The sequence below is a fragment of the Panthera uncia genome (genome assembly GCF_023721935.1).
Source record: "Panthera uncia isolate 11264 chromosome D3 unlocalized genomic scaffold, Puncia_PCG_1.0 HiC_scaffold_8, whole genome shotgun sequence".
In the NCBI taxonomy this organism is placed as follows: Eukaryota; Metazoa; Chordata; class Mammalia; order Carnivora; family Felidae; genus Panthera; species Panthera uncia.
The window spans coordinates 68,875,875-68,889,102 of NW_026057586.1; the positions used below are offsets into that span (position 1 = coordinate 68,875,875).

The following is a 13,228-nucleotide window of genomic DNA, read 5'->3' on the forward strand; positions in this document are numbered from 1 at the left end:
GGTGATGGTCACTATCATTTTAGAGCTGAAGTAAAGGAGGCCCAGCCCAAGTAAGTTGTCCCAGTCATATTACCAGGAAGGTGCCGAACTGGGGTCTGAACTCAGAGTTGACTGATGGGGGTCAGGCAGTGCTTTTTCCATTACACCTCTGAGCCCTTCCAGTTGCCCAGGGTGAAGCCTCTGCTCAACCCATACTCAACAACCTCTGAGGGATCTGATTCTTTGAGAACTATTGAAGCTTTTCTCCATGACAATTTTTAAGAGGTTGGAGGAGGCTGGTGGGCTCAACTCAGGACAGGGAGCCAGATGCTCTGCGCTCTGCTCATGTTCCCACCATCTGGGACAAGCAGCTTCATCTCGAATCCTCCCTTGGAAGGATGGGGATAAGGTGACAATATTAAGTTTCTGTGAATTCAATGGAACTGGGAGAACAGATCATAGAGTTAAAAAAAAAAAAAAAGGTACTACAGTAATTATATCACAGCTTTCTCCAGAAGCATGCGGAAACCTTCACGGGTTCACTAAGGCTTGTAACACCCAGCAGTGGATAGGAAGGCAGCAGGTCCTTCTCGTGCTGCTGTCAGGGAAACTGAGGCAGAAATGAAGTGAATGCCTGCAAAGGAACAAGGCTCGGACTCACAGAGTCTAGTCCTCCGGCCATTAAATGACCTCACCATCTTCCAGGCAAATGTGCTCTCCCCAGCCAAGAAGCCAAGGGGCCTGCACTTTTCTCAGAGAGACAGAGACCCTTCCCTTGAGAATGTTCTTCAAGAACCCAGGGCCAAAAGATCCCCCTAGGTGTCTCATGCTTTCTTTCTTTATTCCAAAAGGAATGCGGCTCAACCACTCTTAACAGTGGGTCTGAATATTCCCAAATTAGCTTCATGGATGGCCTGTTTTGTGTCTCACAGTTCTCAATAGTCAGGAAAAACTTCCATTTCTGTCCCGAGTGGTAATCACTTACAGCAACAGCCTGCAGGATTGTTTCATCCTAAATATGTGAATCAAATGCCCCTTATGAAGATTAGATGCAAAGTAATAAGACTACACTTTACCTGGCTGTGAATAAACAGAATGACAGCTAACGATACTAAATAGCCCCTACACCCCAACCTTGCTCCAGCCTCTTTGGTCTCTGCACTTTGCAGGTCCCTGAAAGCCCTGGGTAAGAACCCTGGCTCTGCCTACACTACAGGATTGACCTTACCATATGTGATTCAACCTCACTGTGCCTCAGTTTCCGTGTGGAGAAAATGGGGATATCAACAACAGCTACCTCACGCGGGTTGTTGTGAAGTTTACACGTATTGTATGCAAAGTGCTTAGCACAGTGTCTGGTCCGCAGTAGGAGCTCAATAACCAGTAGCTGGCATTTCGTCAGTATTTTTAACATGATTACAGGTGTCCCCAGATAACCTGTCCACGAAGCGCCAAGGGACAGATCAAGCCCAAGCCTACCGCGGGGCAGGCGGCGCAGGGCCGGTTCTTGATTTTTTTTTTTTTGAACCTTGGCAAAGAGATAAGGCCCTGAACGACAGGGAGGCCTCAGAATGTGAAGGGGGAAACCAGGACCCGAAGAGGAGTTTCCCGTCTGGCCAGAGGCGGGCTCCCGGGGGCCTAAGTCTAGGAGTCTCTCCGGAGGACGCCCCAGGAGGGGCTGCGGGCTGGGGCGGCGGGGATTCAGGCCGGCGGCCAAGTGGGCGCGAATGAATGAACCCACAGTCCTTCTGCCTCGTCGGGGGTTGGGAAGCCACTCTCGCCCATCTAGCGCCCCGTCTTCTCCGTGACCTCTGACCCCACAAGCCCCCTCATCTCAGACCACCGCCTCCCCACCCGTGCCCCGCCGGACTCCCTTCTTCCTCACCCGAAGGTCCGAACGGCTCCCGGCGCCACGGCGCGGCTCGGATCGCCAGCAAAATGTCCGCGGCCTCGTCCTCCCTCTCCCCCGGTGCGTCCGTGCCGCCGGCCGCTCGGAGCCCCACGGCTGTCACCTGCCGGGCGGAAGTGAGCTGCCCGCGCGCGGGCACTTCCGGTGGACGCACGGCTTCGGGGCGGGGTCAAGGGTGCAACCCCGGCGGGGGTGGTGCCCGAGGGGCGGGGCAAGGAGGGGCGGGGGCAAACGGAATTAACCCCTCCCCAGCAGCGGCGCTGCTTCGCTGCTGCCTCTGGTGGCGCGCTGAAAAGGAGCCAGCTAATCGCTAAGTAGCTTAAGGTGATGGAAATGGAGAAGGTCGTACAGACAGACTTTAAGGGCCATCTTTCTTTTGTGTTACAGACGGGAAAACTGAGGCTCTCAGAAAGGCAAAGTTTTGCTCAAGATCACTTACCTTACGAATGGAAGAGTCAAAACCAGAGCTGTAATTCTCCATGTACCTCCAAGGAACTTCTATCCAAGAGGAACTTCGTAATATCCCGTTTTCCCTTTTGCTGGGTCTGCCAGGACATCAATTCCTATAATCATCTCACTCTGATACTTTCTCCTCCTTATAGATAATTTTTTATCATACCCCCTTAAAACAGTATTTCGTGTCTGCTCTTTAAAAATGTTTTACTGGCAATGAGTTTAACTATGACAAGCTCATATTCTGACTCTTACGGTATTTTCTTTTTGCCATGATAGTGATTTGATTAGTTTGATTTGGGCACACTTGTAATCGGGTATGAGTGTCACCTCTGTCAAAGATGTTTCAGCAAAGATAATAAAGGTTTCTAAAATAAACTTTAGGTTGAGAAAAGAACACTTATTTTAAGTTGCTTATTAGTACATTATGAGACTTAAAACAGTCATGCTGGAGTGCCTGGGTGGCTCAATGGGTTAAGCGTCCTCCGACATCAGCTAGGGTTCTGATCCCTGCTTGGGATTCTCTCTCTCTCTCTCTCTCTCTCTCTCTCTCTCTCTCTCTCCCCCTTCCATGCTCGCTCGCTCTCAAATATAAATAAACTTATAAAATAAATAAAATAAAAGTTATGCTGAAACACTAGTCAGTTAATATGATTTAGAAGTCTAAAGTAACATTTCCCATTTCTTGTATGTAAAAGGTGACTTTACTGCTTCCTCAGTTCATTACAGGAAAAGTAAAGAACATCTTGTTTTTGTGTGTGTGGGGGGGAAGTATTTCAATTATGAACTATAAATATATATAATTGCTAAGTGTTATTTCTAATGTTTTAAACCACTCAGGTTAGCTAAAGATTATTTGTGTTGTTTTTGAGTACTTGCATAGGTTTTTTTTTTTTTTTTAATGTAATTACAAATTTGGTGAGCACTTCGTATTGTAAGGCACTATCTTTACATGCATTGCAGCATTAAACAAGTGACTTTGGTTTCACACTCTTTCTGACATTATTCACCTAAGTGTTAGAAAACATTGCTTTTAGATACATCACTAATATATTACCAAGTTATAAACCACATGCATGTATTTAACCAGAAGATAGGAAGAGGAATAAGTTTCATCCTCTAGATTGTATCAGTAACAGGTTTGCATTTGAAAGATGTGTTAATTCAACGCCAGGGGAAGAATGAAGTCAAACGCTAACCTAATGAAAAAGTTTTGCTAGTGAAAAGATGAAAATCTGAACAATGGCAAAGTTTGTTTGCTTTGCCTTTACTTAAATTTTTCACATGCTTAAATATTATATATTAAAAAGCCAAACAATTATGAGTTCCTCTATACCTCAGCTGACATGAACTTTCTTAAGGTATGTTCAACCTTTGTTTTGCTTACCTTTGTGGCATGTAGCCTGATTAACAAGGTGAAAGTAAAAGATATATTAAAAAAAATTTTTTTTTAATGCTTGGTTATTTTTGAGAGAGAGAGCAGGGGAGGGCAGAGAGGTGGGAGACAGAGGATCCAAAACATGCTCCATGCTGACAGCAGAAAGCCCGATGCCCGGCTGGAACTCACAAACTGTGAGATCATGACCTGAGCCCAAGTGAGACGCTTAATCTACTGAGCCACCCAGGCACTCCAAAGATACTTTTTTTTTTTTTTTAAAGATTTTATTTAAGTAATCTCTACACCCAATGTGGGGCTCGAACTTACAACCCCAAGATCAAGAGTCGTGCGTTCCACCGACTGAGCCAGCCAGGTGCCCCAAAGATACATTTGAGTCTCTGCTTTGCTAACCCAAGCTGTTCAGTTACCTGAAGCTTTTGTCAAGACCAGAGAGAAGTACATGGCATATGTGTGTAGTTTGCTTCTATAGGATTTGATTGGTCTGTTTGTAAATTGAATCATTACTTAAGAATTCCAGTAGATAATAAAGTGTGATTGAATATGATAGTTTCTAATATTCCCTTAGATGTACCTAATTTACCAAAGGAAAAATCAATTTACCTGACGCTCTTCTAAGGAATTATGATATTGAAGGTGCGAAGGTGGTTATTTTCTTAGTCTCTTTCAAAACACTGGTACTTTTATTTGGAATGATTACTGGGAAGAGTGAAATGTCTCTTTTATCTATGAACTTGAAGCATACCTGGAATTTACCAGTGCACATGCCCATTTTAGAATTTTGTTTCTTAAAATAATCCACTAATGTTTTGAACATTTTCATCATTTAGTTTCTCTTTCTTCTAAAGAATAATTAAATCTTAATTTGGCATTGGATCCTTTTGGGCTGAAATCTGCATGGGGCCAATAGCAATATAAATAGTTCTTTAATGCTTTCCCCGCCCCTTTACCAACACTTAGCAAAACAGAAAACTCTTATGACACATCTTGTCAGAAAATAACAGCCTGCCCTGTGGCTAGGTATCTTCTGCTCTTTAATCATTTAAAAAGGTGGTTGGACATGTAGGTTTCTTTGTACATAATCTACCTGTTAAGAAAGATAATCCTTGGTAGCACTTTATGCTTATGGTAGTTCTGGATATTTTTGTTACTTATGGGGAAATAATGGCAGCTCTCTTAGGTTCTGCTGAGAAGTAGAATAGGAGCTATTATTTTTTTGAAGGACAAACAGATCACAGGGGATTCTAAGAAAGTCTGGAGAAAGCAGTACATATTTGCCATCATTAAATATTTATTTGTATTTATTGAAAGTGTGTTTTGGTTTTTAAACGTGTATTTTGCTTCATTTTTTTTTTTTTTTTTTTTTCACCTTGGCAGTGGAGAGTTTTATTTTCAAAGAATGAAAAATGTTTGGGTTGGGGCACTTGGCTGGCTCAGTCAGAAGAGCATGCAATTTTTGATCTCGGGTCATGAATTCAAGTCCCACATGGGGTGTAGAGCTACTTAAACAAATAAAACTGTAAAAAATGTTTGGGCTGGGTGCCTGGGTGGCTCAGTCGGTTAAGCTTCCCACTTCGGCTCAGGTCACGATCTCAGCTCGTGGATTCAAGCCCTGCATCAGGCTATGTGCTGACAGCTCAGAGGCTGGAGCCTGATTCAGAGTCTGTGTCTCCCTTTCTCTGTCCCTCCCTCGATCTCATTCTTTCTCTCAAAAATAAATAAACATTAAAAAAATAAAATAAAAAGGAAATCTATATTTTAAAAAATGTTTGGGTCGGGGTGCCTGTGTGGCTCAGTTGGTTAAGCGTCCTACTTTGGCTCAGGTCATGATCTCACGGTTTGTGGGGTCAACAGCTTGGAACCTAGAGCCTGCTTTGGATTCTTTGTCTCCCTTTCTTTCTCTGCCCCTCCCCATTTGTGCGCACGCGCACATTCTCTCTCTTTCTAAAATAAATAAACATTTAAAAAAATGTTTGGGTTATATGCAGTAAGTAGGCTGTTCATGCACTGATGACTTACTTTTAACCTGTCCCTTGGCTAGAAGCAACAAAGCTATAGATATTTGCCTGATTTTTTAGGAAACTGATATTTTTCGTACCTCATGAACTATTAGTGGACCTGTGGTCATACTTAATAAACTTATATTTACGTCATACTTTCATTGCAAATAAAGTTTGAGCTCCATGCCCCTTTCCCTTCCTATTTTAGTCAGTGACAAAATAAGTATTTTTTTTAATATACTGGAAAATGTGAAGATTTGTAATTAGACCACTTACTAAATGATAGGAATGGATCATAGTTAAGAATTTGTGGGGGCACCTGAGTGGCTCAGTCTGCTGAGTGTCTGACTCTTGATTTTGATTTAGGTCATGATCCCAGGGGTCATGGGATCCAGTCCTATGTGGGGCTCCTCGCTGAGTGTGGGGCCTGCCTAAGATTCTCTCCCCCTCTCCCTCTCTCTCTTTCTCTTAAAAAAAATAATAATTTGTGTTTTCCGTGGGGCGCCTGGCTGACTCAGTCAGTAGAGCACGTGACTCCTGATCTCCGGGTTGTGAGCTCAAGTCCCGTGTTGAATGTAGAGATTACTTTAAAAAAATCTTAAAAGAATTCTAGGGGTGTCTGGGTGGCTCAGTAGGTTGAGCATCTGACTTCGGCTCAGGTCATGATCTCACGGTTTGTGAGTTCAAGCCCTGTGTCATGCTCTGTGTTGGCAACTGAGAGCCTGAATCCTGCTTTGGATTTGGTGTCTCCCTCTCTCTCTGCCCTTCCCTTGCTTGTGCTCTCTCAAAAATAAATAATCATTAAAAATAAGAATTCTTTTTTTGTTATTTTTTTAGATGTTTAGTTATTTTTGACAGAGTGCAAATGTAATATTCTTCAGGAATTAATATAATTTTTTTTTAATTTATTTTTTGAGAGACAGACAGAGAGCAAGCTGGGGAGAGGTAGAGACAGAGGGAGACATAGAATCCAAAGCAGGCTCCAGGCTCCAAGCTGTTAGCACAGAGCCTGATGCAGGGTTCGAACTCACAAACTGTGAGATCGTGGCCTGAGCCAAAGTCGGACACTCAACCGACTGAGCCACCCAGGCGCCCCAGGAATTAATATAATTTAAAAGAGTCGAGGGATTTGATATACTGTGAAAATAAAACATAGCAAAAAAAAAAAAAACACAAAAAAAAACACACATAGCTTTGTTTAAAAAAAGGTTTTACTGGGTAACCAATATCTGCATTGTGGAGAAATGGAAATATACTAGGAAGCAAAAAGAATAAAAGTCATCAGCAATCTCACTGTGCTGAGACAATCACTTTCAATATTTTGGTGAATATCCTTCTAGACTTCATATATCAGTTGGTATTTATTTTATTTTTATTTTTATTTTCTTATTAGAGAGAGAGAGAGGGCACAAGAAGGGAAGAGGGGCAGAGGAAGAGGAGAGAGAGAATCTCAAGCAGGCTCCACACTTCGTGGGGCTCAATCCCACAACCCTGGGATTATGACCTGAGCCAAAATCAACAGTTGGACTTTCAACCAGCTGAGCCACCCAGGTGCTCCTCAGTTGGTATTTTTTTAGTTGAAGTAGAGCTGACACATCATTTAGTATTTTTAACTCACTGATATACATAAATATAAATATATTTCTACATGGTGCTTTCTAATTCCTGTATAGTATTCCACTGTATGGATGGTATTGCAATTCTCAAAAACAATCCCCTACCGTTGTACACTTAGGTCGCCACCAATCTATTAAGATTATAAACTTAATAAATAAGCTTCTACAGCCAAGTCTGTATGTCCCATCTAATGCAGATATTACTTTGTAATAGTTATTATAGTTTTATATGTTTAATCAGTCTCGAGTCCTTTCTGTAAAATTTATTTTGAAATAGTTATAGACTTATAGGATTGCAAAACTAGTGCAGAGAGTCCCATGTACCCTTCACCCAGCTTCCCTCAACGGTGACACTTTATATATCAGCAGTATAATATCAAAAGCAAGAAACTGACATTGGTACAATACCAGTTGCCTAAAATTACAGACCTTACTCAATGTTTAAATGCTTCTCTGAAGTAGACAGGGGACAAGTAGAATAATTTTATATGTATGTCCTATGTTCCGCATGCTATGCACAGCTGCCTGGAGGAACTACCTTCCCCTGATGATAAATGTTGACAAATGCTGTCAGCCTCGCTAGAAAACAAACTTTCACTGGGAATGTAACGTGGAAAGAGAAGAATTATCCAGCAAAACAAACCAACAAACCTAAAGGTACCAAGGTGGAGAGCATATGTGAAAGTGTCAAGTTAATGGTAGGAGCAGTCAGAGCTTTAAGATTTCCAAGAAGACAGAAGTCACAGTGTTAGCTTGTTCAGGAAAGACATCCTGGGGACCGTGACATCTGTGCCAGGCCTTGCCCAATGAGAACAGAGTCGCACAGGCTGAGATGGAAGGAAAAGGCAATCCAGGGACAATAGTACAAAGGCAAGGGAGGTGGGAAAGCAAGGGAGCCAGGCATCTGGGTCCTTCAGAAAGCATTTCAGGGGCGCCTGGGTGGCTCAGTCGGTTGGGTGTCTAACTTCCGGCTCAGGTCATGAGCTCATGGTACGTGGGTTTGAGACCCGCATTGGGCTCTGTGCTGTGCTGACAGCTCAGAGCCTGGAACCTGCTTCGGATTCTGTGTCTCCCTCTCTCTCTGTCCCTCCCCCGCTCATGCTCTCTCTGTCTCTCTCAAAAGTAAACAAACATTAAAAAAATTTTTTTTAGAAGAAAGCATTTCACAAGTCCCTATTCTGAACCAGGCCCTGGGCTGGGTGTTGGATAGTACATGGGTGAAGCAAAAGCCTGGCCCTTGCTGAACCTACAGTCTGTCTGGAGGTGGTGACAGAGCAGTAGACCCAAATGTGATTGGTGCAGTGATAGGGGAGGTCTTAGGGGCTATTGGAGTCCAGAGCAGGAACTGAAGCTCCCTAGAGTTGAGGGGACAAGGGGAGGCCTAGACAAGTGGAGGGCATTTAATCTGGAACTGCAGAACAATGAATGTTTATGGAGCATCTGTGGTGCTCCAGGTGGTATGGAGAGGGTCTCATTTGCTCCTCACATCAGCCCCATTTTATCTGAGGGCAGGAGGGGATGTAACTCCAAGAGCTTAAGTCACAATGTGTGAGTTTCTGGGCTAAGGGCCTAGTCCTAGAGCCCCAGGATATGTGCTCTGATGAGTCCCACTTGTTCACCTAAAATATATTTGTCACTCCTACCTGAGCCAGCCAGCCATAAGGGGGATACAACAAAGAGAGGTAGCACACCTCTCTTTGGGCTACTGTTGAGTGTGGGAGAGAGACAAATAAAGGGGCAATTATAACACAGCCCAGAAGGACCAGGGATGCACAGGAGACTCAGGCAGCAAACTCACCCCGGGAAAGTCAGGGAAGACTTCCTGGAGGAGGTGACATTCTATGAAGGATGATACTACTACTACCAATAGTTGCCATGAAGCAGGCACTGTGCTAGGCTCTTCCAAGTACTAACTCACAGGACTCTCCCCACAATTTGAGGTTCCATGCCTGTCCCCAGGTAAAGCTGAGAAAACAGGCCAGTGGGCACACTTTCCTGTGGGTCTCAGCCTCCTCTCCCACAGTTTGGCCTGGCAGGAGGGCTAAAAATATAGTACTAATAATAAGAGGCACAGTTAAATGTCAAAGGCTGGATAATTACAGCTTGCAGAGGTAGGAGCCGGAAGCAGGAAAGGGGGGCCTTCTAGGGGCCTCCCTCTCCACCCCTACCACCAAACCCAGCTGGCCACTCTGCCTCAGTCACACTCACCATCAAAGACTCTCAGCTGTGGCTAGAACAGTCACACCTGGACCTTATGCATCTCACCTGCCATCGGAGACCCCCAGGCCCAGGAGGAGCCCTTTGCTCCAGGAGGGTGGAGCAGAGCCAATGATGGCCAAACCCACATGCAGACAGAACTGACTTCTCCCAACAAATACACCACTACTGGGGGAGCCTGCGTGGCTCAGTCGGTTGGGTGTCCGACTTCGGCTCAGGTCATGATCTCATGGTCCATGAGTTTGAGCCGCACGTCAGGCTCCTTGCTGACAGCTCAGAACACAGCCTGCCTCAGATTCTGTGCCTCCCTCTCTCCTTGCCCCTTCCTCTCTCGTGCTCTGTCTCTCTCAAAAATAAATAAGCATTAAAAAAATAAATAAAAATACACCATTACTAACAATAACATCACATCCTGGTTGGAAGAGGATGTTTTAAAACTTTTCTCCAAGCCCTATTCACTTTCTACTCTGCTGTATTGAGCTGGCTGATGTTGGGCTGGCTTGTCTAACTCTTTGAACCTCAGTTTCTCCTCCTTTAAACACAAAATATTTATTTATTCTTTTGGGAGAGTGCAAGCAGGGGAGGGGTAGAGACAGGGAGACAGAGGATACTGACAGTCTGACAGCAGTGAGCCTGATGTGGGGCTCAAACTCATGAACCACGAGATCATGACCTGAGCCAAAGTCCGATGCTCAACTGACTGAGCCACTCAGGTGCCCCACGGTTTCTCCTGAGAACCCTGCACTCATTATGGGCCAAGCACCTTTGTATGCCCTTGACATCCAATCCCTTTATGTTAACCTTCACCATTCTCAAGAGGTGGGGGCTACAATAACCCTCAGTCACAGGTGAGCCTGCCAAGACCTTGAGAAGCTGAGGAACTTTCCTACTTTCACAAGGCAACAATGTTGAGCTGGGAGTCAAGGTTGATGACAGCAGGGCCCATGCTTTCTCCTTCCCCCACCCATACCTGCATTGTGAGGTTTCATCCAATCAGAGGAAGGTTGGGAGTTCTTGTGGTCATAAAATGATCGAAGATATGCTCCTGGCACTGTGTGCCCTTCAGTAAGTCCCCTCCTCTTTCTGACACACAGAATCTCCCAGCATGTCCTTCCAACCCTCCTGCCATACTGGTGCATTACTAAATATATGTTGCACAAATTAAGCATTTCTCTTGATGCCCACTAGAGGGCACACAAGTGACACTAACTGCCACCCTTTCCCGTCCTGTGTAATTAATTGTTAGGCAGCCCCACCGCATCCCTGTGTCTCAATCTTCCTTCTGGATTCTTCTTCCTATGTGATTACTATTCCTCTACTTCAATTTCTGTTTGCCATTTTTATTATTTTTACCCTACAAATTACTAAAAGTTACCTCAGATCCTTTCTGGAAGGAGGAAGGAGGTGACTTTGTCAAGGCCTCACTAATAACGCCAGTCCTGTACCTGCTGAGGGTGGGCAGCTCCATATTCTTCCAGCCCAGGCCAGGCCTGGCACAGCGCCCCCCCAAGCTCCTGGGGACTCCTCCTCCACCCCCATCTCTTCCTGCTGCAAATGTTCTCATTACATCATCCCTGGTCCTCCCAGGAGCAAAATTCTGCTCACCTCGTCCTGGCTCCATTGCTGCCACAATAGGCTGCTTCTCAAACAGCTCTGCTCTGCCTCACAGGTGCCCCCGAGAGAGCCAAACCGCCCTCCACTGCTGCAACTGAAGAGGCCAGGATCTGAATCCCACCTGGGTTCAAGTCCCCAACTGGACCTTACTTTCCAATTTGTAAAATGGGGCTGATGGGCTTCCTTATGTGGTTAAGGAAATTAAATTGTACAGCTTATATTCAGTGCCTGGCAACATATAAACCCTCCTTCAATGGAAGCTGCTACTTGTGTTAATATTAGTTCAGCTCAGCCATTTCCTGGCTGTGTATGTAGGAGCACATAAGTTAGCTTCTTTGAGCCTCAGCTTTCCCATCTGGAAAATGGGACTTATACAGATGTCAGGAGAATTGTACAGGATATTGTAGGTAATGTTTTTAGAGCAATGCCTAGCAAGCACCAAATGATTAGTAATGATTACAATTATTAAAGGCCATAAATTAGGGAACAAAGGAAATATCGATAAACTAACATAGTAGAATCAGAATTCATAAATTATTCTTAGATTGCAATCTAAAAGACTAGAAATCAATAATAAAATCAGAAAACTGACCCTACACCTGGCAAATAAAGCACCCTCTTTTAAATAACACCTGAATCTTCTGGGTAAGGGAGTGAATTCATGTATCTCCACACCCTTCTGAAATCCCACTAAAACTACATTAGGACAGGGAGGGCACCTGGCTGGCTCAGTCAGCAGAACATGTGACTCTTGATCCTGGGGTCATGAGCTTGAGCCTCACGATGGATGTAGAGCTTACTAAAAAACAAAAAACAACAACAACAAATAAAAACCTACATTAAGGGGTCTTATAATTTTGATAATGTAGAATGTATAGCATGCAACTTATTTTAACCATTTTTTAAAAGTTTATTTATTTAGAGAGAGAGACCGTGAGCAGGGGAAGGGCAGAGAGAGAGGGAAAGAGAGAATCCCAAGCAGGTTCTGCACTGTCAGCGCAAAGCCTGACTCGGGGCTCAATCCCACGAATCATGAGATTGTGACCTGAGCCAAAATCAAGAGTCAGACACTTAACTGACTGAGCCACACAGGCACCCCAACAACAGCCATCCTAATGGGTGTGAAGTGGTATCTCATTATGGGTAAAGGGATTGTGTTAAGGTGGAAATCTACAAGAGCCATGAGAACAAGAGACAACAGGAACAACACTGAAGGCTGAAAGCAAATGGATAAAAGGTTACTGACTTAGCTGAATCCTAAGCCACAAGAAGGGAAGCCAAGAAGCAACCCAATTGATACTGCAGGACCCCAAAGATCCAGGAACTGGTGGCACCAGAAAAGTCTGGAAGTGGAAGTGAGGAACTGAGTAAAATTTGGAGGATCGGGTGAACATCTGAAAAGGAATAAGACACCCCCCAGATCCTTCCCCCGCTCTGTCAGACAACTTCCCCCTTCCCTCCCACAGAAGACTGAGGTCTACTCTCAGAAAAGAATACCAGCATAGTGGGGGCAGGGATCACAATAAAAACAGGTGAAACAGGGATCCTGGTCAGTGAGGACCATGGTGGACAAGCCCACGTCCACCAGAGCGATCACTCAGCTGTCAGTACCTCCCTTAAAGCTGAGGAAGCAGCCAAGGATCATCAGGCATTTGCAAAATATGGAAGTCAGAGGCCAAGAGGCCAGACGAGTAAAACAGCATAGATACAATCTAGACTAGTTGTGGCATACACATAGATTATTCTGGAAGGAAACAGAAGAAGCTGATAACATTGATGCCTGTGGGGAAGAGACCTGGGTGGCTGAAAGACATGGGAAGGTAGGAGACATTTCACAATACTTCCGTTTGAATCTGTAAAATTATTTTAAACTTTTTTTTTAAAGCTTTTATTTTTTTACTTTTATTTTTTTTTTAATTTTTTTCAATGTTTTTTATTTATTTTTGGGACAGAGAGAGACAGAGCATGAACGGGGGAGGGGCAGAGAGAGAGGGAGACACAGAATCGGAAACAGGCTCCAGGCTCCGAGCCATCAGCCCAGAGC

At 44.3% G+C, this 13,228-nt stretch overlaps 1 protein-coding gene across 5 annotated transcripts in view; it reads right to left on the bottom strand.

Moving 5' to 3' along the window:
- Positions 1–13,228, bottom strand: part of AP1B1 (adaptor related protein complex 1 subunit beta 1) — an 85,681-nt gene that overhangs the window by 53,141 nt on the left and 19,312 nt on the right. Inside the window, exon 1 of one of the 5 annotated variants that reach the window (XM_049618981.1) lies at positions 1,865–2,039. The exons of 3 other annotated variants lie outside the window; for them this stretch is intronic. The gene's annotated coding sequence lies outside the window, so the exon portion shown is untranslated. Of the gene's footprint in view, positions 1–1,864; positions 2,040–13,228 lie in introns of those variants that run through there. One more of the 5 variants, XM_049618983.1, reaches the window with a different exon arrangement.